A 14,096-nucleotide genomic window follows, 5' to 3' on the forward strand; every position below is an offset into this window, starting at 1 on the left:
CCTAGTATTGGAACCCCCTCGTACATTAAATACAGATACCAATAGATTAGGGCATATTACTGTTCTTTCAAATTTATCAATACGGCCAAACTTTGTCTTATATAGCAAAAAAAATGGAAAAAATGTGCAGTACACTTAGAGCCAGTTGAAGTGCAATCTATTATTTAACAGATTTATTTCATCACTTATTGTCCACGTGGCCTTAATATGGGATTGTGTAAAACCATCTCCAAACATAGACCCGGCTAATTTATTTCTATCAAATTTGGAGTAGGTGCCCATAAAAATTTCATAAACTCATTAGACGTAGCACTTATGCTAAGGGTTTAACCATTCTATCCAAATGGGTGGAGTAAGTGCCCAGATAAATGAAGCCTATAACTTTACTAAATTTAAAATTCCATTACCATGAAGCAAAGATGAAGGATGATCTTAAATTCTTTTATTTCTTAGTTTACTTAAAAAAATTATATACATAAGATTTGTTCGTTTTCTTACACCAATCACAAGAGAGATACAATTCCCTAGCAAAAAAGTTATTTTTAACTACTGTAAGAAGTCAAAGATAGCACTATAGCACTAGCATCCCATATTAGGTGGCAGACCACATTATATATTATTATGCTATATATGTATCAACATCTTGGTCTTTTGTTCAACCCGTGCACGTCATACAAATGGACATAACACACCATAGTCCTCAACGAACAAGATAGGGCAGTCGCTCATAAAAACTATATCTTTTGCATTACTATTTTTCTAGATGAGTAGCACCTAGCCATGTGTGCATGCATGTTAAGAATTCCACCCATATTTCAAGTTGTGTTCATATAGACATCACGGCAAAAAATAGGGTAGAAATGATCATAAGGAAATTTAGAAGTGGAAGTTGGAGCAATATTAATGATCTATTAAACACATTTTTAAATATAAAATTTCACCTATGTATATAAAAACTAAATGGAGACTTATTTATTTTGATAAACTAAATACCTATAAAAATAAACCTTATTTACGACTCATTGGATTTTTTTTCACATTTCTTGTGATACATTCATGTTTACAATATTTTTGGATGCTTGATTACATATGATTACATATCTTATACATAATGGGTGAGGCTGAAAGGACACAATATTTCCGACTACATATAAAAGTTCTTTCGGCACCGCATTTATTACTCACACATCCCCCATGGATACAAGATAATGTTTCAACCTTTGATTAATGCATTAGTTCAGCATATCGATTGGTTTTTTGCGCATCCCACAATTTCCTTAGTTGCAACGCTAGGTATGACACTTGTCTACAACTATAGGGAAGGAAAAATATTGCACTCAAACCCTTGCAATGTGGCCCCGCTGCAAAGTGAGAACTATTTCTCGTTGACTTCTCAGTGGAATAGCACGTAAATTTCAGCCATTAGTACATAAAGATTAGGGAACCTGCTTTATTAGGGCATCATCGCTTCTTCTTACAAGCATAGGTAGAAGGTCTACCATTCCACATAAGAGGAAGAAAAATTAGTCTCAAGTTAGTTGAACAATGATTGGCCAAAAATAAACACAACCGGCTTGCAAAAACTTGGCTTCGTACCTCCAGTCAACTGATCCAGGCAAGGACTAGAACTAATTTTGGATCCCCCTCATACATTAAATACGGATACCAATAGATTAGGGCATATTAATGTTCTTTAAAATATATCTATACGGCTAAAGTTTGTCTAATATAGCAAAAAATATGAAAAAAATGTGCAGTCCACTTAGAGTCGGTTGAAGTGCAATCTACTATTTAATACCCTCACAAAAACTCTATTATGTAACACAATTAATAAATTAGTTTTTAAAATATAGGAGGTATCATATTTCAGGCCTTCACTACTAACTAATTATATTTTATCCTTAGTTTTGACTGTGTAGTTGCACATAGTTCTAGGTTTGAGGTACCTCTATCATATATTCATGATACCATCTAGTATAACACTTACCCATCAAGGTCTACTCTACGCAGATAAGATGTGGTAGTCCTATGTGGGTGAAAGGTGGTTGGCGTGGTTCGTAGTGGCCTTCTATGAATTTAGTACCTTGAGCATAAATTATGAACCTCCTTCCACACTAAACAAACATAGATACATGCATCCACTAGATCATCAAAGGCGCGCGTTGCCGCGCCCATCCATTGTTACAATATAATGATAGTATGTACTTAATACCAAATCCCTCGGTGTTATTAACAGGAACTCGATGGTTTGGGACTATTCTTGCAGAAGTAAAGATAGTACACATAACATTGAGGTCACAATTAGAGAACTAAATATCAAAGTTCGAGGGCAAGATACTCAAGTGAAAAGTAGTAATTATATATTGTTCTAACAGACTCCTTTAAGATGAATTAATGCTAGAAATTTTCCATGTCAAATATGTATCATGGAATCTCATAAACTCAAAGCTCACTCTGGCCTTTATGCAAAATAAAGATCTGTAATTAGCTTGCTGAAGTGCGAGGCTTTGAAAGACATCAAATATTTCACATATCTTTTTTACAAGCTGTACTGCCAAATCAAGCACGCAAAGAGACATTTAAAAAGTAAATAATCATACATCAACAAAACTTTGTTCTAGCCCCCTGCCACACCACGAAGTAAAAGTGTAAGCTTTAATATATGTCAACTGTTGCTACATCTATTCTTAAGCAGATCATTTGAAGTTAAGTCTTGCTTGGAGTTATTTATCGTCTGCCACCACTAATTTTTCTCAAGACAAAAACACCAACTTCTGCTCCAAGGTGAACTTTTGTGTTTTCAGCCTGTTCAAAGAGAGGAAAGAAAAAATTAAATCCATGTGAACCTTGGTAACAGGGCTAATGGTCCATAAAGGTAGTGGTATAATTTTCAACCTTTCATAGCCCATGAAGCTCCCCTTTATAAGCAACAAAACACATCACATAAAAAAGCAGTACCATATTTTCAACAAGGCAAACTTCATTCATGCAAGTGACTGGAAACACACACAAAAACATGGTTAAAGGGGAAAGTTCCCTCCCTTAAGTGTACGTTATTAGGTAGAAGATGCACCCTTGTGGGTGGGCGGTTCTACAACCATGCGCTCAAGCCAACAAATCATTATCTCGAAGCAACAACAATTTCAGGTGATTGGGGCCATGTGGATCAATCGCTGGTGGACGAGCTTACAACCGACATTCCAGGTTCCCTAGTGTTGTTTTTGTACAAGCCCAATCCAATTAGGCTCTGAAAATCATCAAGTTCTAACATGATCGTCCGTTTTTTTGTGCTTGTGAAGTATACAAATAGTTGCATTAAAATGAATAATCAGTAATATTGAACAGAAGACCTCAAATATGTGCCTAAAACATGAAACTAATTCTGAAGAAATTTAGGACAGTAAAAAAATGCACCATCAGGAAAAATGGAAATGGACCCTACATTCTTTGAAAATACATATGTTATTTATTTAGTTAGTAACACGATGTCCTGAACAGATTTTAGGAGGACACTGATGAAGGATAAAAATAATATCCTACCTACTTGTTTCAGTTAAGATGGCATAGCTATTTTATATGACAATATGTTAAGATTGGTTAGTCATCGGAGAGGACGAAACCATACTTGTAAAAATATTCCAGGAGTTCATATGTACCTGCTACCCCTTTTTACAAAACAATTTTACTTGCTACCGACTGATAAATCCTTTAGCTTAATTAGCATTGGTCGGAGTACAAGTAAACAGTTACTTATACACAGCTTAATACATAAGCTTTGAACGGACCAAGGTACCAAACTGAATAAGTTGGAAGTTAAACAAATTTTCACATGGAGGCCGGAACATGTGCCAGTCTCATATCTTGATCATAACCAAAGAATAAATATTCACCATCTTTATCATGTACTGTAAGAACGGATCGGATACTACAAAATAAGATATTATCTGCTCACCTTGCGGCAGCAATCTCCACGACACTTGGGCATAAGGAAGAATACATGGATATCTACCCGAGCATGATGCTGAATATTTTGTGCGGTTGTGGTAGAGAGGGTGAGCAAAGAGTGTCTGGGAAGGAAGCATATATACACGCATCAGTTGGAAACTGAATTGTGCAGCAGAAGAGACGTCGGCCCCCGGCATGAATGCCTGCTTAAAAACTGAATGATGAATGTGTTTATTAAGAACGAATGGTGCAGTTTCCCGGAGATAAGGCGCCATCATCGCCCATGTCCCCCAACCTTTCGTACCTTACAGGAGGATCCGTCGAGGAGTGGATCAGCCGGCCAACGGTTCACCCGCATCTAGCGTTTCCGCTCGATCCTCGCGCTAGATTCCCCGCGAGTGGCGCAGGTTGGTTGGATCCACTCGCGGCGTAGGCTGGATCCCATCGCAGGTCAGCCGTGTCACCCGCTTTGCCTGAATCGAGCAGCCGCCGCATCCACTCTCTTTCAACCGCGCGTCGCATCTCCTCGACCGCCCCCAATTCTTTCATCAGTCGAGCGAGTTTTTTCTTCTTCTATGGAACAGGAGCGATCGTAGGGGAGGGCCTTCGCTGGCTTGGGACGAGCAGGGAAACTAGCCCAATTAACCACAAGGCTCCAAAATAGCTACGGGGAGTGGCTTCCCTTGCGACGTTTGGCCCAATTCGCAGTAAACATAGTGTTTAACTTAGATCCGACGGTCAGGAACATTCAACAAACAAAATCAAACGGCCACAAATGCCTAATTCATGAGAGAGCAGGGATTAGGTGCAGTTTTACTGTTCTTAATTTTGGAAAAATAACATTAAATGCACATACATAGACAGGGACAATAGATTTATTTCATCACTTATTGTCCACGTGACCTTAATATGGGATTATGTAAAACATCTCCAAAAATATACCCGACTTATTTATTTCTATCAAAATTGGAGTAAGTGCCCATAAAAATTTCATAAACTCATTAGACGTAGCCCTTATGTTAAGGGTTTAACCATTCCATCCAAATGGCTGGAGTAAGTGCCCAAATAAATGATGCCCATAACTTTACTAAATTTAAAATTGCATTACCATGAAGCAAAGATGAAGGACGGTCTTAAAACTTTTTTAGTTCTTAGTTTACTTTAAATTTTTATATACATAAGATTTGTTTATTTTCCTACACTAATCAGTAGGGAGGTACAATTCCCTAGCAAAAAAGTTATGGTTAACTATTGTAAGAAGTCGGAGATAGCACTATAGCACTAGCATCCCATATTAGGTGGCATAGCACATTATATATTATTCATGCAATGTATGCATCAACATCTTGGTCTTTTGTTCAACCCGTGCACGTCATACAAATGGACATAACACACAATAGTCTTCATCGAGCAAGATAGGGCAGACGCTCATAAAAACTATATCTTTTGCATTACTATTTTTATCGATGACCAGCACCCATGTGTGCATGCATGTTAAGAATTCCGCACATAGTTTGGGTGGTGTTCAGATGCACATCACGGCAAAAAAAAAATAGGGTAGAAATGCTCATAAGGAGGTTTAGAAGTGGAAGTTGGAGCAATATGGATGATCTGTTAAACATATATTTAAATATAAAATTTAACTTAATATATAAAAAATAAATGGACACTAATTCATTTTGGTAAACTAAATACCGACGAAATTGTCGGTGTACATAAGTATGGGCCCTTTTGTACCCCTTACTTGTGCACGGGCAGTTGTAGCCGCACCTGTGGCAGGGCTTGACGGGGAAGTAGAAGGCAAGATACAAGACTACCAAGGCAGCATTCAAGCTAGTAAACAGAGAGAGAAATACAAGCTAAACCTCCCCCGGTGAGATCCTTTCCGGGGCGGCTCGCGTAGCCCCGGCAAGATCCTTGTCGGGACGGCTTGCGAAGCACCAGCAAGGCCACCACCCATGAGACTGAGAGCTCTGACAGCATTGACAATGTCACGCCAAGACTCGGGGGCACATGCGTAGTAGCATGCCGATCTTTTTGAAGACTGGTGGCATGCAGATCTTTGTGGAGACCAGAGGACGAAGCTCCCCGGCAAGGCTCTTGCCGGGGACGACCGTGAGACCCCGGCAAGATTCTTGTCGGAGACAATTGCGGAGCCACGGCTAGGCCCGCACACGACAAGGTTTCACCATCCCATGGCCGTTCCATTGCGGCGACCAGACTGCCAATTAAGCAAGCACCTGCGTGGTGGGCATGCAGGTCTTCATGAAGATCTTGCCATCGCGCTAGCATAGCGGCTAGCCAGCCAGCTTGGTGATGTATGCCTCTTCGGCCTGGATGCGTGTCAAGACGAGGTGAGGCAGCGACGGACGGGACGGGCTCTATTACCGTCCCCCGATAAAGTTGGAGGGTACATAAGCAGCGCATTTAATGCGTTTGGCACAAACACTAATTTAAACCACAAAAACACATCTAATCGGAGGCATAATTGGGTATTTTATTAAAAACGGCAAGAAAACCAAAAAGCAAAAAGATACAAGTTGGGTTGCCTCCCAACGAGCGCTATTGTTTTACGCCCCTAGTTAGGCATAATGCATAGGATCTAAGTTTTGTCATCTTTAGTTCTAGATCCATACGATGCCCTCATGATTGATTCATATGGTGGCCTAATTCTTGTTCTAGGTAAGTGTTCCATACCCTTCCTTAGTGGAAATTGAAATTTAATATTGCCTTCTTTCATATCAATCATGACACCAATAGTACGTAAAAACGGTCTACCAAGAATAATTGGGCAAGACGGATTGCAATAAACATCAAGAACAATAAAATCTATGGGCACATAATTCCTATTTGCAAGAATAAGAACATCAATTCTTCACATAGGCTTTTTAATAGTAGAATCCGGCAAGTGCAAATTTAAAGAGCATTCTTCAATATCGGTAAGACCAAGCACATCACATAAAGATTTCGGAATTGTAGAAACACTAGCACCCAAGTCATATAAAGAAAAACACTCATAATTTTTAATCTTGACTTTGATGGTAGGTTCCCATTCATCATGTAATTTTCTAGGAATTGAAACTTCTAATTCCAACTTTTCTTCAAAAGCTTTCATCATAGCATCAACAATATGTTTAGTAAAAGCTTTATTTTGCTCATAAGCATGTGTGAATTTATCATGGATTGCAACAAAGAAATACAATCAACCAAAGAGCGACTATTAATTAAAGTCTTTGTAATCCAAAACAGTGGGCACATCACTAGTTAAAGTCTTGACCTCTTCAAACCCACTTTTATCAATTTTCTCAACAAGATTTTCACCCTTGGAAATATCGGGATGCCTTTTAGCTAAAGTTGACTCTTCTCCAGTCCCTTTTTCATCAATATTAATTTTACTAAACAAAGAATCAATAGAGGAAACACCAATCATTTTAAGATCTTCATCACTTTTATGAAAGTTATCACTAGAAAATGCTCTTTCTAAAAAATCTCTTTTAGCTCTAAGCATAGCAGTTCTTTTCTTACTTTCATCCATAGAAACATAAAGAGTTTTAATTGATTCTTCAACCTTAGGCACAAAAAAATTCATCTTGAGAGTTTCTACATCACGAAAAATTCTATCAATACTTCTAGACATATCATCAACTTTATTCAGCTTTTCCTCTAATGTAGCATTGAATTTTTTTTGAGTATTGATAAATTCTTTAATATTGTTCTCAAGATCAGATGTGTTTATATTATTATTATAAGAGGGATTTCCATAGGAATTACCATAATTATTAGAGGAATTACTAGGAAAAGGCCTAGGATTAAATTACTTCTATAAGCATTGTTATTGAAATTGTTTCGCGAGATAAAATTCACATCTATGGCATCACTATTTTGCTCAATCAAAGTAGACAAAGGCACATCATTAAAATCAATAGGAGCACTTTTATTAGCAACCAACATCATAAGAGCATCAACTTTTTCACTCAAAGAATTTATTTCTTCTATCGAATTGACTTTTTTACTAGTGGGCGCTCTTTCGGTATGCCATTATGAGTAACTTGCCATAATATTGTCTAGCAATTTAGTAGCTTCACCCAAAGTAATTTCCATAAAAGAACACCCTGCGGCGGAATCTAAAAGATTACGAGAAACAAAATTCAATCCCGCATAAATTTTTTGTATCATCATCCAAAGATTTAACCCATCCTTGCACTTGTTCCAAGAATTGATACAATTGCGAGGCAAAGAAGAAAACCAAATTTTTGCGCGATATCGCAAAGAAAACGGAAATAATTTGTCAGGACCCCGACTCGATGTCACATCGATCTAGCTGGTAACACCTCATATCACTTTGCGGCCTCACGCACGGTATCCCCACGGTGTCGTCTTACCTTTTCCCGGGACCGTTTGCGCCTTTTGGCTCACGTATATGATAGTGTCGCTAGCATCCATATGATAAAGAGCCCGGGCTGACATGACTAGTCGTAAACCCAAAGTGGCACAGACTTACAGGGACAGGCATCCATGACCCAGCTTCGAACGTGTCGGTCATCAGCAAGTGGGTCCGGGCTGTAGCACTGGGCTAGCAGGACTCCGGTAAACCGGGCTGTAGCGGGCTAACAGGACTCCGGTACTCAAAGCGTGACATTTCCCCGAAGGGACAGACACAGGAACGAAGAAGGACACATGCCGGCCAGCCTAAGTGTTCCAGAGCAGTAGCAAGCTACCATGGCTCAGCGGTAACACTAGGAGACATTTCCCGGTAAGAGAGGCTACTAAAGATAAACAACTAGATAGTCAGATCCCACACATACCAAGCATTTCAATCATACACACAATATGCTCGATATGTGCAAATACAACGAAGCATCACAACATGACTCTATGACACAAGTACTTTATTTAAGGCTCAGTGAGCCATACATATCATACACAAAGTTACGGGTCTCACGACCCCACATACAAGTCATACAGTCATACAAACCAGCAGCGGAAGTAACTTGTCTGAGTACAGACAACTAGTAAAATAAAAGAGGCTTGGAAAGCCTAGCTATACTATGTGGTCCTTCACAAGCTCAGGGTCACCACCTGGGTCTTTAGCCTACTCGTTGATGTCAACGTCTACATAGAACCCATCAGAAGGGGTTGCAGCGTCTTCTGTAAAAATGTAGATTATAGCAACATGAGTACAAAGGTACTCAGCAAGACTTACATCAGATCCTACATACATGCATAGTATCAAGAAGGGTTGGTGGAGTTATGGCAGCAAGCCAGCTTTGACTCTTGGCTAGGCTAACCTACGATACTCCAACTGAAATGGTTTTGCGCACACGAGTCCACTACTCACCACTTCAATACACTACCGAGGATCCGCCTCCGTCTTCCTACGGAAGAGCCATCCTCGGCACTCACACTTATCTTGAGGCTTTTAGTAGTTTCCATTTACTTGTCTATGAACTGTATAGGCAACCAAGTAGTCCTTTACCGCGGACGCGGCTATTCGAATAGATCATGTTAACCCTGCAGGGGGTACTTCTTCATACACGCTCTCACCACTTACCGTCGTTTACACGACATGTACTCGGCAACCTTCAAGCGGAAGCCCAACGTGGGTGTCGGCCACGACCTACCTAATCACCTAAGCCTCCAGTCCAGGTTTATCGCCTATTCAGGTTCCATCCGCAGGGAGTCCGGCCGAGGTTTCCCATACGGCCCCGAACGATGTGAACAGGGTTCCCGAGATACCTAACGGGTATTCGATACACCCGGCCACGTACCTACCGCATCACAGCCCACCCCTACGGTCAGCGCTGTCCACAGCCTCCAGTAGGCTACAAACACCAGAAACTACTTGCAAGTCCTGGACGGAGAACTAGGGTGAATAAGAAGCCGAGAGGGTCCATTGGTTTCGGGCCCAATGCATGGTAGTAGCTGATTCTTAAATCACACATACAGATCTCAGTGCTTAAGGTCGGCTTCAATGAAACAACCCACCATGTACTCCTACATGGCCTCTCATCGATACCTTTACCAAATCGTGTTCACCACACCACTCTCATTACCGACATAATCATTTCACTCCAGCCCATCACCCAGATGAACCAGACCTGACACGACTCTAAGCATAGCAGGCATAGCAAGGTAGGAACAACACATACATATGGCTCAAGCAACTCCTACACATGCTAGTGGGTTTCATCTAGTTACTGTGGCAATGACAGGTCATGCAGAGGAAATGGGTTCAACTACCGTAGCACACAGCAGTTTGAATCGCGTTGTCTTAATGCAGTAAAAGAGAGCAGGAGCGATTGGATTTAACTTGTTTGGTCATGCATGAAAATAGTACAGATGGATAGATTGGATTTTTCTGATCATTTTTCATATATAATTTGTCCAATTTGGAGTTACAGAATAAAAGTTATGAATTTTTGAAGTTTAAATAATATTCTGGAATTTCCTGATTTAATTTAAATCCAGAAAATCAATTACTGCGTCAGCCTGACGTCAGTGTGACGTCAGCAGGTCAACGGAACTGGTCCAGGTCAAACCTGACAGTGGGTCCCGCATGTCAGGGTGATTATTTTAATTAAAACTTAATTAAAACTAATCCTGTTTAATTAACAGGGCTGGGCCCCACCTGTCATTGACTCAGGGGAGTCAACCAGGGCCCACCCGTGGTCAAAGTGGATGTCGGCTGCCGGCGTTTAGTCGCCGGCGAGCCCGGCGCGGCGGCGGAAGTGGTTTTGGTCATTTTGGCCACCAGAGGGGCCGCGGAGACCACCGGAGTGGAGCTGAGGCCAACCCGCAGCTCTTGGCGGGGCCCGTTGGGGTCGGGGTGGCCGGAGTCGACGGCGGCGAGCTCGGCTGCGGCCGCCGGGGTTCGGTCGTGCACGGGAACGGTGCTGGAGCTCGAAGTCGAGCAAAGCGAGGCGCTAGGGATGCTCTACGGGGTCTTGCGAACTCGTTGGACTCGCCGGGGTGACCAAATGGTCACCGGAGCTGCGTCGACGGCGAGCTCGGCGACGGCGGAGGTTCGGCCGTGGTGGGGAGGTGGCTACGGTGAGGGAACGAGGGGAAGGAGAGGGGGAAACGGTGGCGTAGCTCACCGCGGTTGCAGTGGGCGTCGAAGTGGGCTCGGGGACGCGCTGGAGACGGCGAATCGACGGCGACGGTGGTCGGAGCCCGAAGAGGGGAACGGCGACGTGGCGGCGATGCAGGGCTTCCGGGGAGCTGTGGAGCGGTGGGGAGGAAGAGGGAGTCGAGGCGGAGCTCCTGAGCTAGTCGGGGGAGCGAGGGGTGGTCGGAGACGGTGGCTATGGCGAACGGCGGCGACGGTGGTGTTCGGCCGTGTGAGAGGGGGAGCGAGAGAGAGGAGAGGAGAGCCGGGGGAGAGTGAGAGAGAGCAGGGGGGAGGGCGTGGCGTCGTCCAGGGCGTCGAGCGAGGAGGGGAGGCCAGGCAAGCAGGCGAGCAGGTGGCGTGGCGCGGTGGCGCGCGCGCGCGCCGGCCACACTCCCCTCCCTCTGTCGGGACGAAGACGACAGAGGAGGGAGGTGGGCTGGGCCGGCTGCTGGCTGGGCCAGCCAGCTGGCTGGGCCGCACAGTGGAGGAGCCCAGGTAAGCTCCTCCTGTTATATATTTTCTTTTTTTTAATTTCTGACATTTGTTTGATTTAAATAATATATTAAATCATTTATTTAACTTATGCCAATTTTTGCAGGAGCTATTTATATTATTCCAGAGCTCTTTTATAATTGGCATAATATTTGGGCATATATTAATATATATAATTAATATATTTCCAATGCAAATATTTATGCATTTATTCCAAATGCCCAAAATAAATGTCCATGAGCCACTAAAATATTGGTTTGATTTTTATCTCTGTCCAATATTTTCAGAGAGCAACATGAGCATTTTCTTGGACCCTTTTGGAGAAATTTTTATTTGGGTCATTTTCAAAATGGTTCTGAGGGTTTCACAGATCCCCATTTCAAGTTTCTGATGAAAGAGTAAACATGATGCAACACTCTAATGCATGACTAGCTAGGGTGTGACAACTCACCCCCACTCAAAAGAATCTCGTCCCGAGATTTGGGTTCCTCCGGGAAGAAGGCGGGATACTCGAGTCGAAGACGATCCTCCCTTTCCCAAGTTGCTTCATCCTCGGAATGGTGCGACCATTGAACCTTGAGAAACTTGATATTATGACGTCGCGTGGTACGTTCGGCTTGATCGAGGATACGAATGGGGTACTCTCGATATGTAAGATCATCTTGGAGATCAAGCGTTTCGTGGTCCACTTCACGGATAGGATCCGAGAAGCAACGCCTGAGTTGAGAAACGTGGAAGACATCGTGAACTCTGGAGAGGTGCGGAGGTAGTTCCAACTGGTAGGCAACTTCTCCTCGTTTGGCAAGAATGCGAAAAGGTCCAATGTAACGAGGAGCCAATTTGCCTTTGATACCGAAACGATGGGTTCCCTTCAGAGGGGTGACCCGAAGATAAGCCTTCTCGTCAACCTCGAAAGGTCATAGCCTTATGTTTTCGGTCATATTGACTCTTTTGACGGGATTGGGCTGTTTTCAACTTTTCACGAACGATACGAACTTGTTCTTCTGCTTCCTGAATCATATCCGGGCCAAAGAATTGTCTTTCCCCGGTCTCTGACCAGTTAAGGGGTGTTCGACATCGTCGTCCATAGAGAACTTCAAAAGGGGCTTTACCCAAGCTAGATTGATAGCTGTTGTTGTAAGCGAATTCGGCAAATGGAAGGCACTTCTCCCAGTCCATTCCGAATGAGATAACAGAGGCTCGAAGCATGTCTTCTAGAATTTGGTTGACGCGTTCCACTTGACCACTCGACTGAGGGTGGAAAGCGGTGCTAAAGGAAAGACGGGTTCCCATAGCATTTTGGAAACTTTCCCAAAATCGAGAGGTGAAAAGACTTCCTCGATCCGAGTTAATTTCCAAAGGAACACCATGGAGAGACACTATTCGGGAGATGTACAAATCTGCCAGCTGACTAGCGGTTATACTCTCACGAACAGGTAAGAAGTGGGCTACTTTGGAAAGACGATCGACCACGACGAAAATAGCATTATTCCCTCTCTTGGTCCTGGGAAACCCGGTAATGAAATCCATACCAATTTTATCCCATTTCCATTCAGGAATAGCTAAGGGTTGAAGGGTGCCAGCAGGCCGTTGATGCTCTGCTTTTACACGACGACAGACGTCGCAATTTGCAATATACTGAGCAATTTCTCTCTTCATCCTAGTCCACCAGAACCTCTGGCGTAGGTCCTGATACATCTTAGTACTACCGGGATGAATAGTGAGAGGAGATTCATGAGCTTCCTTAAGGATTAATCGCCTTAGGTTGCGCACTTTGGGAACTACTAGTCGATTCCCGAAGTATACGACTCCTTGATCATTAATGGAGAAACAATTCGCAATTCCTTTCTGAATGTTCCTCTTGATGCGGGAGATTCCCGGATCTACCTTCTGTGCTTTGATAATTTGATCCGTAAGGGTAGGTTTTGCCACCAAGGTGGAAAGAAAACCTTGAGGAACAATGTGAAGGTTAAGCTTCCGAAATTCCTCATGGAGAAGCGGTTGACTTTGTTGTAACATCAGGTTGTTACAATAAGATTTACGACTTAGCGCATCAGCCATGACGTTGGCTTTCCCTGGGGTGTAGGTTATTCCTAAGTCGAAGTCTGTGATCAATTCAACCCAACGTCTCTGCCTGAGATTCAAATCCGGTTGGGTGAAAATATACTTCAGACTTTGGTGATCAGTGAATATTTCGCAACGATTACCGAGGAGGTAATGTCGCCAGGTCTTAAGTGCATAGACTACGGCTGCAAGCTCTAGATCATGAGTAGGATAATTCTCCTCATGTGGGTGCAATTGCCGTGAAGCGTAAGCAATTACGTGTCGATCTTGCATGAGGATGCAACCTAGTCCTTGTCGCGAGGCGTCGCAGTAGATAACAAAGTCCTTAGAGAAGTCTGGCGGTACCAGTACGGGAGCAGAAGTCAGGCGTCTTTTCAGTTCCTGAAAGCTGTGCTCACATTGTGGAGTCCATTCGAACTTTTTATCTTTCTTGAGGAGTTCGGTTAGAGGTTTGGCAACCTTGGAGAAGTTCTCGACAAAGCGA

Source organism: Triticum aestivum, chromosome 5B, assembly GCF_018294505.1.
Source record: "Triticum aestivum cultivar Chinese Spring chromosome 5B, IWGSC CS RefSeq v2.1, whole genome shotgun sequence".
Lineage (NCBI taxonomy): Eukaryota > Viridiplantae > Streptophyta > Magnoliopsida > Poales > Poaceae > Triticum > Triticum aestivum.